This window comes from Lemur catta, chromosome 10, assembly GCF_020740605.2.
Source record: "Lemur catta isolate mLemCat1 chromosome 10, mLemCat1.pri, whole genome shotgun sequence".
NCBI classification, from domain to species: domain Eukaryota; kingdom Metazoa; phylum Chordata; class Mammalia; order Primates; family Lemuridae; genus Lemur; species Lemur catta.
The window spans coordinates 85,156,766-85,173,915 of record NC_059137.1 but is presented as its reverse complement, the minus strand read 5'-3'; the positions used below and the strand labels follow the sequence as shown (position 1 = coordinate 85,173,915).

General features: G+C 35.9%; 2 protein-coding genes across 3 annotated transcripts in view; one reads left to right on the top strand and one right to left on the bottom strand.

Annotated features, from left to right (window-relative positions):
* Positions 1-17,150, bottom strand: part of LOC123646337 (centromere protein P) — a 239,244-nt gene that overhangs the window by 116,842 nt on the left and 105,252 nt on the right. The window lies entirely within an intron of this gene.
* The window catches only part of ASPN (asporin), a 46,416-nt gene that overhangs the window by 23,642 nt on the left and 5,624 nt on the right, over positions 1-17,150 (top strand). The gene's annotated exons all lie outside the window — the stretch shown is intronic.

Sequence of the window (17,150 nt, the reverse complement as noted above, 5' to 3'; positions counted from 1 at the left end):
ACTTGAGCCTAGGAGTTCAAGGGTACTGTGAGCTATGATCATGCCACTGTACTCCACCTTGGGCAACAGAGTGAGACCCTGTCTCAAAAAAATAAAATAAAATAACTTCTTAAAATAAAGCCTTCAGTAAGTGTTCACTCATTACCAACTCAACATGCTATCCATAAGAGCTGGTTTGGGGGCTATCGCATATGCTTTTCTTTTTTAATTAGTATTCTCTGATTACAAAACCTCTTTAAAAATGTGTAGTGTTTATATAAAATCTGTAACTCACATTTTTTATTATCAGTTATTATAAGCTTTTAATAGCATGGCAATTGTTAGGTTATTAACACTGTCACCTCAACGCTAAGAAACATTTTTGAGATATCCCTTTGGAATACCTTGCTTGGAAGAGCCTGGGCACTATCAGTTCTATATCAAATTGCCTCCCAAATATGTACAAACTGGATAACTCTGAGAAATACACCTAGTATAATGGGATAGGCAGAGCATAAAATTAAACAGACAAAAACTGAAAGCTCTGAATAAAAGAATACTTTATGTGTTTTTATTGGCATTCAACATAAGTAAAATTAGATAATAAAAAATATCATTAAAAATATTGGCTTGAAATAAAATATTTGTGCTTTGATGTAATTTTTCTTCTCTCACCCAGGAACATAAACTATTCTTCAGAAAACTTTCTATATAACATTTTTAGAGCATTATTGTACAATATTGTAAATTTTTAACAATAATACTAAAATACATCATATAGTTCATATGCTATGGAAGATAATCATCTTTATGATAAACTACCTCAAAAACTAGATTTTAAATAATTTGGGGAGGTAAGGGAGAGAACAATATTACAGATATATAAGAAGAGAGGGACGGTTTGGATATTAAGTTTAAGAATGGGTAAATAAGGTCTTATTCTTCATAGCAGGGTTAGTTAACGTTGGCACTACTGACATTTTAGGCCAGATCATTCTTTGTGGTGGGGGCTGTGCTATACACTGTTTAACAGCTTCCTGGTCTCTACACACTAGATGCCAGTAACACTTTTCTGCCCCCCACTCCAAGTTTTGACACTAAACAATTTCTCCAGGCATTGCCAAATGTCCCTAGCGGGGAGGAACGGGAGGTGGGGCAAAATTTCAGCTGGTTGAGAACAATTGCTTTACAGTAAATTTACGTAATTTCTAAAATGACATAAGTTTGGGAATCTAGAACAAAACTGCTACTTTTCTGAAAATTGTAGAGGGAAGATCAAAGTAAAGGTTAACCACCAGTAGTGACAGAATGGAAAGAGCGCAGGGAGGCAGGGCTTTGAGATGAAAATCCAGTTCCATTTATAGCCTTAGGTAAGTCACCACCTCTCTAAGCCTGCTTCCTCACCTACAAAGGGTAGGGGTGATAATTCCAATCACTAAGGTTGCTATGAGGATTAAATGATAAAAATATATGTGAAATGCTTTGTAAAACATAAAGATTCATAAAACATGAGTAATTATTATACTGGACAATTACTGACAAGAAAAATTAAAGATTATGAAGTCCTCAGAGATAAAAGAAAACAACACTACAATGATAAACATTCTAAAATTAAAATATCCTAAAGTTCCAGTTGTTTTAACAAAATAAATTTTTCTATGGTATAACAAAAATAAAATAAAGTAATGATACCATGGCCCCTTTAAGAACATATGTAAAAGTCAAAAATGTCCGTCAACTTTGGAAAAATCCAATGTCTTAAAATTAATAATTAAAATTATAAGGTAAATGCTAAGGTTAGAATTATTTAAACAAACAGATTAGTCTACGATCTGAATAGCAGAGCTTACAGTAGTTAAGTAAATCTTTCTCTAAAAAGAAAAGACAATTTTCTCAGCACCATTTATTGAATAAAGATTCTTTTCCCCAGTGTATGTTTTTGTCTGCTTTGTCAAAGATTAGATGGCTATATGAGGATGGTTTTATATCTGGGTTCTCAGTTCTGTTCCCTTGGTCTATGGCTCTTTTCTTGTGCCAGTACCATGTGGTTTGAGTTACTATAACCTTGTAATATAGCTTGAAGTCTGGTAAATTGATGCCTCCCAATTTGTTCTTTTTGCTTAAGATTGCTTTTGCTATACGGGGTCTTCTCTGGTTCCATATGAAGCATAGAATTATTTTTTCTAGATCTGCAAAAAATGATGTTGGTATTTTAATAGGGATTGCATTGAATCTGTAGATCACTTTGGGTAGTATAGACATTTTAACAATGTTGATTCTGCCGACCATGAGCATGGTATATAGTTTTCTACCTGTTTGCGTCCTCTGCTATTTCCTTCCCCAGTGTTTCATAGTTCTTCCTGTAGAGGTCTTTTACATCCTTATTTAAATATATTCCCAGGTATTTTATTTTCTTTGCTGCTATTGTGAAGGGTATTGAGTCTTTGATTTGATTCTCAGTTTAACTGCTGTTGGTGTATAGGAATGCTACTGATTTCTGCACATTGATTTTGTAACCTGAGACTTTGCTGAATTTGTTTATCAATTTCAGTAGTCTCATGGCAGAATCTTTGGGGTTTTCTAGATATAAGATCATATCATCAGCAAAGAGCGATAGTTTGACCTCTTCTGCCCCCGAACATGATCCACATCTTTTACTGCTCACAAAAATCAACTCATGGTAGATAACAGACTTAAACCTGAGGCTGAAACTGTAAGAATTCTAGAAGAAAATGTTGGTAAAACTCTTAGAGACATAGGCCTAGGCAAAGAATTTATGAAGACAATCCCAAAGGCAATCACAGCAACAACAAAAATAAATAAATGGGAAATGATCAAATTTAAAAGCTTCTGCACAGCCAAGGAAACTATCATGAAAGCAAACAGACAACCTACAGAATGGGAGAAAATATTCTCATGCTACACATCCAATAAAGGGCTGATAACTAGAATCTATATAGAATTCAGGAAAATCAGCAAGAAAAAAATCAAAACCCTATCAAAAAGTGGGCAAAGGACATGAACAGAAACTTTTCTAAAGAAGATAGACTAATGGCCAAGAAACATATAAAAAAAACGCTCAACATCTCTAATCATCAGGGAAATGCAAATCAAAACCACAATGATATATCACTTAACTCTAGTGAGAATGGCCTTTAGCAAAAGTCCCAAAACAATAAATGTTGGCATGGATGTGGAGAGAAAGGAACACTCATACACTGCTGGTGGGACTGCAAAGTAGTACAACCTCTGTGTACAGTAATATGGAGATACCTCAAAGAGCTACAAGTAGAATTACGATTTCATCCAGCAATCCCATTACTGGGTATCTACTCAAAGGAAAAAAAGACATTCTATAAAAGAGACATCTGCACAATTCATAATTTCAAACATGTGGAATCAATAAAAAAAAAAAAGATGTGGAATCAACCCTAGTGCCCGCCCATCAATACATTAGTGGATTAACAAAAGGTGGTATATGTATACCATGGAGTTCTTACTGAGCCACAAAAAACAATGGTGATCTAGGACCTCTTGTATACCCCGGATAGAGCTGGAGCCTATTCTATTAAGTGAAGTAACATAAGAATGGAGAAACAAGCACCACATGTACTCACCATCAAATTGGTATTAACCGATCAACACTTAAGTGCACATATAGTAATAACATTCATCGGGTGTCAGGCAGATGGGGGGGTGGTATATACAAACCTAATGGGTGCGGTGCACACCGTCTGGGGGATGGACACGCTTGAAGCTCTGACTCAGGTGGAACAAAGGCAATATATGTAACCTAAACATTTTTACCCCCATAATATGCTGAAATAAAAATAAAAAATAAAAAAAAAAGTTTAGAAGAAGAAGAAAAAAAGACAAAACAAAAATTTTTAAACACTTGAAATGATTCCTGAAATCCCTGAACAATTTATTTCCTGCAGTTAATGTTTATGTTTTCCATCCCACAGCTGTTAGCCATTTTTCGTTCTTACATTGCAAAAAACAAATCACTAATAAAAATCATAAACAACCAAAACTGTATTAATGGCTACTGCAACAAATACACTTTATGGTAAATACAAAATATTACCCACCTGAAAAGTCCATTAAGGATTGAAACAAATGAGTCACTGTAACTTACTGCATTTATTAAGCACTTCAAGGCAGCAAAGACTCCCAATGACTATCTATCTTTATTTCCTCCCAATTACTGTAACAAAAAAATGATCATCAGAATTCATGAAACAAACATAATACTTTAAGAAAATCACTTACTGAAGTCACTAAAACTAAAGCTTTTTTTTCTTTTAAAATTTTTTTGTAGAGACCCGGTCTCACTATGTTGCTCAGGTTGGTCTCAAACTCCTGGTCCCAAGCTATCCTTAATCTATTGCAGCTGAACTAACAATTCTGAATCTATTTTCCCAAAATCATCTTATATGAATAACATTAAAAAATAATAGCTGATGTTTAAAGAACATTTTCAGACATTTTTGCAAATGTCTTACTTGTATTTATAAATTTAATCCTCACAATAACCCTGTAAATTATCTTAATTTAACACCTGTATTTTCAGGTGTGGGAACTGAGGAACAAAGAATTAAATCACTCGTGGTAGATTTGGGATTTGAACCCAGAAGTCTAGCTGCACACTTTTTAGCTGTGATGGTATTTTTTTCTTAGTGTTCATCCTCATAAAATCTGTGTACCATGTATGCTTCTTGAAATTCTTTGCTCACTTGGCTATCATACACCATGCCTTTCTAGTTGCCCTTTAGTGGCTAATGTTTCCCAATATTCTTCTTTTGGCCTCTTCTCTCCATCCCCTAATAGTTTCATCCGTTTCTATTCATTCAGCCACTACCTCTATGGTGAGGCCTCCAAAATCCACATCTCAAATGCTGACCTTACTCATAAGTAACAAACTTTCAAAAGCAAACTCAAGCATTTAGTGCCATAGAACTCAATCAAAATCAACATCATAAACAAATTCTTTCAAGCCCACACAATCCCTCTTGCCTCTGTCTTTCCTCCCAGCTGTTCAGGTTCTAAATGTCTAAGAGCCCCTCATTTCTGACCTTCATAAACCTCCTCTATGGGCAACCTGGTACCAAGTCCTGCCCTACGTTTCCATGCTTTTTGCATCCACTCCTTCCTTTTTATTGTCAGTCACTATACCACAATCACATTATTTCCTAGTTGGAATATCAAAATAGGCTCCTGGCCTTATCTTGCCTATCCAACTCTAACATGACCAATCAAATCAATCTGTGTTCCATCTACATTGATCATGTTACTCCCTTCATCAAAAGCCTATAACAGTTCCCATTGACTACTGAATTAAAAAACTTCTTAACCTACCTTTTAGATTATGATCTACATTCAAAAAGTAATTTTTGAGCTTTTCATTTCATGTTCCAGCTCAAGATTATTTGCTGTTTCTCAAACACACTTTGCATTTTCTGTGTTCTGTGTCTTTGTTCATGCCATCCTTTCTATCTATCAAACCCTTATTCAACTTCAAATGTCATACATTTTAGCTCATCTTCCTGATTCTCCCATAATCATATGTGGACTCTTCCCCCCAGAATCTTCCCAGTATTTTGACTGTGCTGTTCTTTTGCACTCATCATGATCTAAATTATTCGAGCTATTTGTATATTGGTCTTTTTTTTTTTCACATTCTCCAGGGGATTTGGGACATCTTGGTTGCAAGTAGGACTGTGTCTCCCTGCTACCAAATCTAGCATGCTGCCTTGGCTCAATATATGTTTTTGAATGAAATCACTGAAAGATGTTTATTAGTGAAGGGAAAGAAAAAATTTTTACCCTCATCTTAAGAACACAATGTGTTTTATCCTACATACCTTCTTTCACTCTAGTACCTCACCTTACCCTATAGTTCTACCACAAACTACACCTACTATATGAAGATACACTGCTATATTCCACATTAAACAGAGGTTAAGGGCAAACAATTTTTTCCCAATGCACTTTTAGTGAGTATTACTGAAGACACTTATTACAGTTTCTATTACAGGCTCTAAGGAGCTCTCTCACCCAATCACCTCTGATCAGTGCTATAACACAGAAAACATTTCCAGGAATAATATCTCCCTTGGAGAAATAATAAAATGGAAGTTAAAAGAATGCATTCATTTAGAGGCAGGGTCTTGTTCTGTCACCAAGGCTGGAGTGCAGTGAGACAATCATAACTCACTGAACCCTCAAACTCCTGAGTGCAAGCGATCCTCCTGCCTCAACCTCCCAAGTAGCTAGGAATATAGGCATGTACCAACACATCTGGCTAATTTTTATTGGTCACAGCCTCCAGAACTCAAGTGATCTTCCTGCCTTGGCTTCCCACAGTGCTGGGATTATAGGTGTGAGCCACCATACGTGGTCCAAGAGTTGCTTTAAAATGAACGCATATATAGACAGAGAAGAGACTGCAGATGGCCAGAAACACCGGGACAATTCAGGCCAACGCACAAAAGCTTGCTTCTTAGGCAGGGCACAATCAGTTGTATAAAGTCCCGATATTAAGACTTGCAGTGATGGAAACTTTTTTTTCCTTTACCTGTAGAATGCTGGAGACTTTTTTTTAACTTTTTACCAAGGAGAATTTAGAACAGAAGCAAAGGTAGACAAGACAATATAATGAACTTTCATACTGTCACTCAACTTCAAAAATTATTAATTTATAACCCATCATTTTATTTATATTCCCATCCTATTATTTTCAATAATAGCTTTGAGATATAATTTACATACCATAAAATTCAAACATTTAAAATATACAATTCAATGTTTTTTAGTATACTCAGTGTTATGTCACCATCACTGTAATCAACTTTAGAACATTTTCATCACCCCAAAAAGAACTTGTGTACTCATCAAAGTCACTTCCCATTTACTCCCTGCAAATCTACTTTCTCTCTCTCTGGATTTGCCTATTCTGAACATTTCTTATAAACGGAATCATACAATACATGGTCTTTTCTGACTGGCTTCTATTTAGCCTAATGTTTTCAAGGTTCATCCGTCTGTAGCATGTATAAGCACTTCATTTCTTTTTATGGTCAAATAATATTCAATTGAGAAGATATACCACATTATTTCTCCATTCATCCATTGATGGACATTTGGGTTGTCTCCACTTTTAGGCTGTTATGAATAAATAATGCTGCTATGAATAATTGTGTACAAATTTCTGAGTGGACTCATGTTTTCATTTCTCTTGGGTATATATACCTAGTAGTGGAATTGCTGGGTCATGTGGTATTTTATGTCCTTTTGAGGAACTGCCAGATCACTTTCCAAAGTGGCTACACCATTTTACATTCCCATCAGCCACATATGCAGGTTGCAATTTCTCCACATTCTTGCCAACACCCGTTATTGTCCATTTTTTCTATTGTAGCCATCCTAGAGAGCATGAAATGAAGAACTGCATTGTGGTTTTGATTTCCATTTCCCTGATGATTAGTGATGTTATCTTTTCATGTTTATTTGGCCATTTCTTTGGAGAAATGTCAATTTAGAACTTTGGACTCACTTTTAAATTGGGGTTTTCAAAAATTACTAAATTGTAGGAATTCTAATCTAGACAAAATTCTTTATCAGGAATCTTCTCCCATTCTGTGGGTAGTGTTTTCACTTTCTCAATAGTATATCCTTTGACATACAAAAGGTTTTAATTTTGGTGATGTCCAATTTATCTATTTCTTTTTTTGCTTGTGCTTTCCTGTCATACATAAGAAGTTGTTGCCTAATCTAGGCTCATGACTATTTATGTCTATATTTTCTTTTAAGAGTTCTTGTAAGCTTCAACTCTTACATTTAGGTCTTTGTTCCATTTTGAGTTAAGTTTTGCATATGGTGTGATGTGGATATCTAGTTGTCCCAGGATTATTTGTCTAAAGCAGATCAAGATTAAGATATAAAACCAGATGAAGATAGAAAACACTTCTATCACCCCAAAAAGTTTCTTCCATGCCCATACCCAGTCCATACTCTACTTATCTCAGTCCTAAGGCAACTAATTTTTATAACTTCTATTGCTATCAACTAATTTTGTCTTTTCTTAAATTTCAAATACATTTTTTTTTTATGTGAAGGGGGAGCAGGAATGCTCAATTTCCCCCTTTTTTTTTCTTGAGACACAGTCCCTCTGTCACCTTGGGTAGAGTACAGTGGCGTCAGCCTCGCTCACTGCAACCTCAAACTTCTGGGTTCAAGTGATCCTTCTGCCTCAGCCTCCCGAGTAGCTGGGACTACAGGTGTGCCCACGATGCCCAGCTAATTTTTCTATTTTTAGTAGAGATGGGGTCTCACTCTTGCTCAGGCTGGTCTTGAACTCCTGAGCTCAAGCAATCTTCCCGCCTTGGCCTCCTAGAGTGCTAGGGTTACAGGCATGAGCCACCAAGCCCAATCAAACTTCAAATAAATAAACTATACATATGAGCCTTCCATTACTAGCTTCTTTTGCTGAACATATCACCTGTGAGATTCTTCCATATTACTGCATATATCAATAGCTGATTTCCTTTTTATTGCTGAGGAGTATTCCATTGCACATATCACAATGTATTAATCCATTCCAATTAATCCATTGGGGGTCATTTGAGTTGTTTCTAGTTTTTGGTTATTATGAATAAACTGCTACAAACATGTTTGTGCAAGTCTTTTTAAGGGCATATGCATTCATTTCCATAGGGTACGTACCTAGGAATAGAATAATTGGATCATAGAATAGGTCTATGCTTAGCTGTAGTAGACATTGCCAATAGTTTTCCACAATTGTACCAATTTACATTCTCACCAGCAATGTATAAGAGCTCATTTTGTCCACAACCTTAACCACAATTGGTACTGTTAGTCCTTTTAATTGCTGTAGAACTTCACTGTGGGTTTTTGGTTTTTTCTTTTAAGACAGAGTCCCACTCTGTTACTCGGGCTAGAGTGCCATGGCATCAGCCTAGCTCACAGCAATCTCAAACTCCTGGGCTCAAGTGATCCTCCTGCCTCAGCCTCCTGAGTAGCTGGGGCTACTTATAGGCATGCGCCACCACACCCAGCTAATTTTTTCTATTTTTGGTAGAGATGGGGTCTTGCCAACTCCTGAGCTCTAGAGATCTTCCTGCCTCTGGTCTCTCAGAGTGCTAGGATTATGGGTGTGAGCCACCCTGGCCTGGACTTTTGCATTTAATTTGCATTTCTCTAAGGACTAAGGACATTAAGCATATTTTCATATGCATACTGGCCACAGCTTCTTTTGTAAAGGCCTGTACAAGTCTTTTGCCCACTTTAGTGTCATTTGTTTTTTTAAAAATTGATTTGTAGGAGTTAATTATACATTCCTGATATGGGTCTTTGTTAGATATATGTACCGTGAGTATCAATCCCCAGGTTGTAGTTTGCCTTGGTACTATTTGAATAGTGTTTTTTGATAAAGAAGTTCTCAATTTTAATGATGTTCAATTTATCAAGTTTTAATTTCATAATTGGTATTTTTTATGCCTTACTTAAGAAAACTTTGCCTACCCCAAGTGCAAGCAGCAAGATGTGTTGTTTTATCTTTCATATTTAAGGTCTATGACCCATCCTGAATTAATTTTTGTATTTGGTATAAGATAAGCATCAAGATTCCCTTTTGTGCCCTTATATACAACCAATTGCTCTATATAATTTATTGAAAAGATCATCTGACTTGCAGTGGTGTCTTTATCATAAATCAAGTGATCATATATGTCTAGTTTATTTCTGAGTTCTACGTCTATTTCTAACTCTGACTTTTTGTTGCATGAGTCTATGGCTTACAATTTAGTAATATAATAATTCCTCCAAAACTTTGTTGTTCTTTCTCAGGATTGTCTTGGTTATTCTAGGTCCTTTGCATTTCCATATTCAGGAGGACAGAAACCACTACTCAGCATGACTCAAATGTTCCACCTTCTCTTGATGTAGATCACATTTATACCTGTTGCTGCATAGCAAACCATCCCAATAACAATCGTTTCTTTTGCTCACAAATATGCAATTTAGTCAGGACTCAGTGGGGACTGCTCATCTCTGCTCCATGTGGTGTCATTGGGGTAGTTCGGTGGGGCCTAGAGAATCTACTTCTAAGATGGCCCATTCAGTGCCTGTCCATCAGCTTCCTTACAGCATGGCAACTAGGCTCTAGGAGCATACTTCTAATGAGAGCAAGCTCCCACTATCCCACCCAGGGGGAATTTTAAGCATTGACTACACTTTCTGAGAATCATTTAAAATACTGATAAACCTGAGCAAAATGTAATAACTCTTAGTTTATTTGTACTAGGAAAGAAAAAATGAAGATGATATTCTTGTCTTCTATAGGAGGTCAAAGGCAACCCTATATAGCTATCAGTGCTTGAATTCTACCTTAGTGAACTGTACAACTACAAAAGTTTTTTAGTTTTTCAAACATTTCTTGAAATAGTAGGAGTTGTGTTGGTTTACTTAACCAGGACTGAAAACCAAATTCAAAATTATTCAAAAATAAACACAGATTAATTTTTCTTCCTTGTGGCTTAAGAGGACTAGTATCCTATAATTCAAACTCTGAGCTCAACCTAGTTGAAGAAATCATATCTGAAAATTTATCTTCCTACCTCACAGTATCTAATGCCCCCTTCTCCGTCCCATTTTCCCTTGCCCACCCGACCCCAGCAATTCTCACAAACATTCGCTTACTCACTCACTCCACCAATCAGACATACTCACCCCAGAACTTTGCCATCAGCAGTATCATCCTCTCCTCAAAATTTCCTTTTAATAAATTTTTCTTAACAGAGGAAGTCCTCAAATAATGTCATTTCATACATCATTTTGTTATAATGTTGATGTGGGGAAAAGTATTCTAGGAAGGGGCAGTGTGGAGTTTGCACATTCTTCCCAAGTCTGTGTGAATTTTTTCTGGGGACTAGGAATTTTGGTGATGCATTTGTGACCAGAAATATGCCACAAGAACTTAACATTTGTTTATATCAATATGGGAAAATTGGTTTTGTTATACATCATTTCGCTTAAAAGCTGCAGTTTCTAAGAACCTAGCAATGATGTTAAGTGGGGACTTACTGTACAGCAGTCCCCTCTTAACCATGGGAGATATGTTCCAAGACCTCTGTGGAGGCCTGAGTATATTACAGAACCTAATAGCTGTCAATCAGAACACATTTCTATTCATGACTTCCACCCACCAATTTAATGCACTGTGGCCATAACTTTTGCAGTCTGAGATATGACAGAAAAGTAGCACAAACTTCTTTTTCCTTCTTCACAATTTCACAGATCGAAGATTTGTTCTTACCACAGGTTTCAGCAATCTCAGCATGCCATTTTTTTCCTTTGCTTATGTCGAGGACTTTCACCTTTTCACTTAAGGGAAGCACTTTATAGTTCCTCTTTGGCATAAGGATTACTAGAACATAAGCACTGAGATACCGCAATAGTTTGATAACTCAGATGGCTACTAAGTGACTAATAGGCGGGTAGCATATACAACATGGATATGCCAAACAAAGGGATGATTCATGTCCTGGGTGAGATGGAGTGGGACAGTGCAAGACTTTATCACACTACTCAGGATGGTGCATAATTTAAAACTTACAAATTGTTTATTTCTGGAATTTTCCACTTAATATTTTCAGACCATGGTTGATCATGGGTAACTGAAATGGGGGAAGGCAAAATCGCAGATAAGGGGGAACTAGTGTAACTATTAACTTGAATAAACATAAATAATAGAAATTCTGGTTCCTGGGTCCCCAATCATTTCAATACTTTGAAGAAACCAAAGAGTTCCTTTCACCTAAAGAATACTTGTGGCAATATTATGTAATTCCACAGGAAATATGGAGGATATTGGACCAGTAAGTGTCAAGGGTGACTCCAAGAATTTTAACATGGGATTGAGGAAGAGGATTAGATATAAAATGCTATCTCCTGAAATAATAGGAAGGCAAAGGAGCCAAAACTTTAGATCTGGAGCAGCCTCATTTAAACCTCTTTATTTTAAGATGAGAAATGTGACTCCCCAGAGAGACAGATGACTTCAGACCACCGACTTATGAAAAGCTGTGGAGCCGGGCCCTCTCATGCTGGCTGGCCACTGTGACCCTATTAACTAGGGGGGTTCTACCATCTCTGTCTATTTTGAAACCACAAAATAGCGTATCTTTTTTTTTCCTCACATATTTTTAAAAAGATATACACTTTAAAGCATTTTTTTCTAAAAATGGACTGATTAAATTTACTGGACAAACTACCTAATTTTCACCATGGGAGGGCAGTCTTATTCTAGTACGCTGTAGAAGTCTGAAAATAAAGACAACAAAGCCAGATATATTTTAAAATAATCTTCACACACTATTATCATACTTTTAAAATTTAGACAATGACATCTAACTAGAAGCAAAAATTGTAACACATAGTCTAACTAATAAAAACTACTTAGGAAAACACAGGGATGAACTGTTTGAAAATTGAGACAACTAGAATTATGCTTCATATACTTATAAAGTATCTAAGTTACTTCACAATACTAGTAAATCTTAATAAGAAAAAACGAAGAGCACTAGCATTTACTAAGCCCATACCATGTGCCAATAACAAAGTAAGCAGTTTAAATGCAATGTTTACATACCAAGCATTCAATCATCAAATGCTGGCAAGGACGTAGAGAATAAACTGAATCACTCATAAACTGTTGGTGGGAATGTAAAAATGGTACAGCTGCTCTGGAAAATAGTTTGGCAGGTTTTTAAAATCTAAACATGCATTTACCATTAAGACCCAGCCATTATACTCCTGGGCACTTATCCCAGAGAAATGAAGACTTATGTTTACACAAAAACGTGTATATAAATGTTTACAACTTTATTAGAATTAGCCCCAAACTGGAAGCAACTCAGATGTTTCTCATTAGATGAACAGTTAAACCAACTGTGGTACATCCAATCCATGGGATATCTCTCAGTAATGTAAAGGAACAAAACACTGATACACTCAACAACCTAGATAAATCTCCAGAGAATTACATTGAGTGACAAAAGACATTTCTAAAAGGTTACATACTATATGATTCCATTTCTATAACATTCTTGAAATGACAAATTTATAGAAACTGAAAACAGATTAGTGGTTGCCAAAGGCTAGGGAGGGAGAAAGGCAAGGGATTTGTATGGCTGAAACCCTTGTAGGGATGGAAATGTATTTTAACTATATCAACCTTGATATTCTGGTTATGATATAGTACTATAGTTTTGTAAGATGTTATCATTAGGGGAAACTGGGTAAAGGATACACAGGATCTTATTTATTCCTGTAAACTGCATGTGACTCTATAATGATCTCAAAATAATTTTTTTTCATTTAAAAATCAATTGTAGATTGCAGTAGAATCTAAGGCATAGGAAAAATCAACACCAGGGGCCATTTGAGAATGGTTTTATATAATGATCAGACAGCATTTTTAACCACTCTGAACCCTAGGGATTTATAAATAAAACAAAATGAAAAAAGAAGATCATAATTACAAACATTTAAATTCTGAAAAAGATGACTACAGATTGACCAATAAGAGTTTTATCCCTGGATCATGCCTACTAAGGACTGCCAAAACATATACTAAGAGTGTATACAGTGTACAGTATATTTTTTTAAAAATTAGGGTTTGACTCCACTTGTATTCCTTGATTTTTTCCTACAAATTTAACATTTTCTTTTTCCTTTTTTTTAAAGTTTGACTTTTCTGAATAAGATTTTATCCCAACACCGTTTGTTAAAAAGACTACCCCTTCTCCACTGACTTACCTTTGGCAAAAATCAATTGGTCAAAAATTGGGGGTCTATATTTGAACCTTCTCTTCTGTTTCATTGCTCATGTATCCATCCTTTTGCCAATATCTCTATTTATTTAGGTCTTCCTCAATGCTTTATGGTTCTCAGAATATAATTCTTATGCAAACTTTATTAAATTTTAAAAGAATATTTCAATCTCCAATTGTTCATTGCTAGTATATAGAAATAAAATTGATTTTTGTAAACTGACCTCCATCCTGGCTGGGCTAGAAGTAGTGTGCCTTTGGGAATGAATTTAAAGGAAGGTAAGCATAAGCCATATGTATTTAAACAAGTGATGTATATATATCTTTGTAATTACATTTTTATTGTTTTCATAGCAACAATTTATAGAATATTCCAGATGTTTTATAAATGATAATGTTTTATAAATGTATCTCAAAATGTATGTAATCCCTTGTTAACTTCTGGAAAGTAATTTTTCTGCCAAACATACCTATTCGCCACCATAGAGAAGAAAATGAGGTATCAACCTGCCTTACGAAAAGCCAAATATAGTCTAGGGAGACTCACTGCTTTGTACCAAGTACCAGTCAACCAGAAAACTAATTCCAGGAGGAATTTGCTCCTTCCTCCCTGCTATGGTTTTAATGTTTGTCCTCTTCAAAAATCATGTTGAAATTTAATTGCTGTTATAACACTGATAAGAGGTGGGAACTTTAAGAATTATTTGGGTCATCTGATATCATTATCACAGGAGTAGGTTCACCCCCTCTTGCTCCCTTTCTTTCTCTCTTTGCCCTTCTGCCATGTGATGCTTTCTACCACGAGAGAATGCAGCAAGAAAGCCCCTGCCAGATGCTGGCCCCTTAATCTTGGACTTCCCAGCCCCCAGAACTGTAAGAAAATAAATTTCTGTTCCTTATAACTTACCCAGTCTGTGGTATTCTGTTATAGCAGCAAAAGTAAATTAAGACATCCTCCAAATGCCATTCTACTTTGTGGTATCTCAGAGTATGTTTTTAAGTTTATTGATTTATTTTTAAAAATCAAATAAGAACAAATAAATCAATACCATGAAATTTTTGAGTCCAAATTTTTTTTGTATCTTTTTCCTGTCCATTTAACTCACACAATGGATTATGCACTCCACATATTAGAGGGTCTACTTCTATATGCACCCCTACAAACAATAAAAATAATATTTTCCCAATGATATTGCCAAATTAAATATACCTTATTGCCTTTCCTAGTCCTGGAAATGCTAATTCTAAAAATGCTATCATTTTGTACTTAGTATCAGTCAGTGAAGAAGAATTTTTGAATCAATTATGTAGACAACTATTTTTAAATTATACATATTATTTTGGAACTTTCCTTCTGTGGGGATGGAGAGCAACGGCTGCTCCACCTGCGTGAGTCCTCTCTTGCTTCTTCTGGAGTCTGTGACTGGTAGTGTGCTGGCTTTTAAAACTTCTTCTCTCTGTACCCAACCCTCTTTATTTGGTGAGGTTTCTATGATGTTTGCTAGTTTTGTTGTCATGTGCCTTGTTAATTTGAAATGTATTCTTATCTCATGGCTTATGGGAGCTAACTGAGAAAAAGAACAACCAATAGTCCAACTACCTAGATACTAAAGATTTGCAAAATGCCTTTTAAAAATAAAGAGCTATTTCCTTAAAAGCAATTAAAGAGAAGAAGGTAAAATTATCATTTGCATACAATCCACATGTACCTAGAAAATCCATTAAAATCAACTGAAAAACTATAACACACAGACACAGGTATAACTAACAAGTGATTGGCACTTATAATTGTTTTGAAAAAACTCAAACCATTTTTCCTCTGCTTTTACACTACAATAATCACCAACACAGAAGACAACTTCTACGCTCAAACGTGGGGGAGGGGTTTTCCCCACCACCAAGCAAGCAAGCAGTTTTGTAGCAGACACCAATCAGGTGTCTTCCAATTCAATTCCAACACAGGAGATAGCGTCAGATCCCACAAGTTGAGGTCTCAGTCCTCAAAACTGCACCCTTCATATACCAGTCACAAGTTTAGGCAAGTTGGGGTTTCCATGATCCCCTCTGAGTTCAACTAACTTGCTAGAGTAGCTCACAAAACTCAGGGAAACACTTAGATGTACCTGTTTATCATAAAGGATAGTACAAAGGATACAGATGAAGAGAGGCATAGGGTGATTTATGGGGGAAGGGGTATGGAGCTTCCACGTCCTCCCTCCTGGGTGCATCACCCTCCAGGAACCTCCACATGTCTAGCTATCTGGAAGCTCTCTGAACCCTGTCCTTTTGGGGTTTTATGGAGGCTTCATTCTATAGGCATGATTGACAACCATGTAGAAATGTAATTGGTAAAAAGGGTATAATCTCATACTAATACACTGAATGGGGAAACCCAGCAAGGCCTGTCTGTTCAGATTCTTCTTGGCCTCTACGTGCAGCATTCCTTCCTCCAGGGTATGGAGTAGGACCCGGTCTGGAATAAAGGGTCTTAGAACCCATAATCAGATTAGAGTCCTGCCTTGGACAGGTGAAAGAAGGGCAGAAGAAGGTCAGAGAGAGACATTCTGTTTCCTGAGGCCTAAAGTGCCCCAATATTATAACAAAGCCTATGGGAGTTATAAGCCAGGAACTGTGGATGAAAACCTATCTATTTATCTATCCATATCATAATATCACAATAATATATAAAGAATTCATAAAAATTAAAAAGAAAATAAATTACACAATAGAAAAATGACTAAAAAACATCAACAAGCATATCTTAGAGGAGAAAATCCAAATGGCTGAAAAGCATTTGAAAATATGCTCAACCTCTAGTAACCAGGCCAATGGAAATTAAAATCACAATGTAATGCCATTAAATACCTATAAAATTACAAAAAGTTTAGAGAATACCAAATATTAATGATATCTAAACAAGTGTACCCTTGTCTGCTCTTAGTCAGAATGTAAACTGGTATAACTACTTTAGAACAAATTTGTCATCTTGTGAAGTTGAAGAAAGTGATGCCCTTTGACCACTAATTCTATCCATAGGTATACAGTATATGCTCTAACGAAAGCCATGCAAGCATCCCCCAAGAGACATGTTCAAGAATGTTCATGGCATTGTCATGATAGCAAAAACTGGCAACAATTTAAATGTCTTTTAATAGCAAAAAACATAGGTAAATGCCAATAATCTCACACAATGGAATACTATACAACACTGAAATGAATGAACCACAATGTTGGGAAAAGCAAATTGCAGAAGAATACCTATGGTAGTACATCATTTATATAAAATTCAAAAGCACAAAATTAAGGAATCTATGGCTA